The sequence below is a fragment of the Scleropages formosus genome, chromosome 2 (genome assembly GCF_900964775.1).
Source record: "Scleropages formosus chromosome 2, fSclFor1.1, whole genome shotgun sequence".
NCBI classification, from domain to species: Eukaryota; Metazoa; Chordata; class Actinopteri; order Osteoglossiformes; family Osteoglossidae; genus Scleropages; species Scleropages formosus.
Genome location: NC_041807.1, coordinates 15,231,606 through 15,234,042, shown reverse-complemented (window position 1 = coordinate 15,234,042; position 2,437 = coordinate 15,231,606). Strand labels below are relative to the sequence as shown.

The window sequence follows — 2,437 nt, the reverse complement described above, 5'->3', positions numbered from 1 at the left end:
GAACAGCTTTGTGCCCTGGGGTCACCACAGAACCACACATGCAAAAAGAAGTTAGTCATGCAGACAGTGGAATTCAAAACCAAACAAAAAGTACAGACATATTAATCATATGTTTCTTTCAGAACCCCAAATGCTTATGTAACACTAATCCCTGCTTAGAGCTCCCCAGCAGACACAAATGCAGTGCATTGTGGGATGACCTCATTTTCCAAAAACAATGCAAGAAACTGCAAGTGTCCAGGAAGTACAGTATGTACTGAACAGAAATTCATGACTTTAATATTCACCTAATTGGGTTACCTAACAGAAAGCTTGTTGTTAGATAATGTTTACTTTTCCAGTGTGTGTTACTCAGACAATTAGCAATTTAAAACCCTGGAAAACACAGTTCTTTGGCCGACTGTCCATCTTCAGCTGTTGCTGCGAGAGCTTTAGAGCAGCCCCCACAAAATAAGAAAATATACTTTAAGTCCGACCGCACTGCAGCCAAAAGTTCCTTCAGGTATGATCTCAATTCTGATATGAGCAGTGAAGCCACCAGTATTGTCTAAAGTCAGATAACAGTTTCGCCACTGGGCACTTTCTGTCCTCTCTCCATTACTCTTCTACATCCTCACATTAAAAAAGTACTCTATTCCAACCAATAATTTAAACATGCCATCAATCTTTTGCCGCTGTTAATAAGAGCAACAGGAGAACCTGACTGCAGAATTTTAAGGTATAGCAATTTGTTCAATTCCCACTGTAGAAATGGGAGGATGGTATTGCAAAACCACACTGATGTACTTTTATTCAAGCAAAAGATGCTAACGTGGCTTAATATAAATGTTAAAGAACTATGGAAGTAACCTAAGTATGGAGAAGTTGTGTTTATCCTTATCACAACACAAAACTATACCGATTGTTCAGGTAGGTTCTTACGACATCAATTACATTTACATTTATTCATTTTATTCACTTTTCCTCAAAGCGACATACAATGATTTTTAAGTAGCTTTTAGCCGAAACGTTTGTCTGAGGTGACTTACAATGTTACATACAGTACTCTCAATTCCCTACAATCATACACCCATTTACAGCATACAGCAGAATAATGTAACACAAACTGACTAATACATTTGTAATTCACCTTTAATGGAGGCTTTTGGACTACGGGAAGAAACCTACGTGAACAAGGAGAGAAGATACAAACTTCATGCACATTGAGCTGGATTCAAACGCTTGTTCCAAGGCCACAGCCCCTCAGGTATTGTGAGGCACCAGTGCTACTTGCTGTGCCACTATGCTGAAGTTCCTTTAGATATTTGCTGTTTGCTGAGAAAGCTGCATTTGTATGCCACAGATAGATGTTCAGCTGGTAGAGTTTTTACTGACCGCCCTCCTTCACCCCCTAGGCACAACTTCTGCTGCGAACTGAAAAAGTAAACCCACAGGAAAAAATCCAACAGACCGCTCCAGTGTTTGTCTTTTAAAAGCAGGCGATAAACTCATTAACCTCCTGGATCAACAACAATTTTACTGCATTACCAACACAAATTCTTTAAAGGGTCTACTCAAGTCTTTCTGTTGCTACAGCATGAGAAACAAAAGGCAAAAGTGAACATCAAGAACAGAGTGCTAATTCTCAGTCCTTAGGGCATCGAGCTGCTGGCATCACATTAAAAAAAAACTCCTATCAGAGTTCCACAAGCACATATGTGAATTTGCAGGTAATGCAGAAAATGGCAACAGACTTATTTTCTCATTTGCAGAGATGAGCAATGAACACTCCACCCGACAGGCAGAGAAGGGCAGCAGCAGCCAGGATGGCATTGAGTTTGGTAATATGGGGATCTTCCAGCCCCTGGAAGATAAACCAAAAGATTTATGCTTGCAGGCCATTTCTAAGGCTATGTTAAGGAGGGGATGCTGGGATTGGTAAGGCTCAGTAAGTTGCCAACAGTCTCCATGAGGACATGGCAGCTCCATGGGAGCCTAGAATGATATCCCACGGCAGCAGGCTACGCACTCCATCAAGAGCTTGCTGGTCTTTATTGAACAAATGTTCAACCAGTGCTGTTCTGGGGGAGGGGCGAGGTGGGGATTGTTGGGGCAGGAAGATCTCTGACACTGCTTGCCAGTTAGATGACAGTGGAGAGAGGGGGGGACATGAACTTAAAAGACACAGGTTAGGGAAAATACAAGCTTTGGGGAAGATGGCTGTGCAAAAGTATTTTTTTAAATACTTTTTGAGGGTCACAGCATTTTATAAATAGACAAAATTACTCCAGTTTAAAATTTTCCCTGAAACAATGAGGTCATTGACTATATGGGCTGCATATTTCTATAGTCACAAGCTATGTGTAACAAAGGAATGCACCCGCTTTAGATTACCCCAGGCAGATTAATGAATATTTTAAAAAGTCTCACCGTTTCTGTCATGTCATAAATCAAATGT

The 2,437-nt window shown here is 40.9% G+C and overlaps 1 long non-coding RNA gene across 1 annotated transcript; it reads left to right on the top strand.

Annotated features, from left to right (window-relative positions):
- The first annotated feature begins 424 nt into the window (after nt 1-424).
- LOC108931512 (uncharacterized) lies at nt 425-1,930 on the top strand. The gene is made up of 3 exons (XR_001965912.1): nt 425-502; nt 1,141-1,246; nt 1,752-1,930. It is a non-coding gene; the product is annotated as an uncharacterized LOC108931512 (long non-coding RNA).
- The last annotated feature ends 507 nt before the right edge of the window (nt 1,931-2,437 follow it).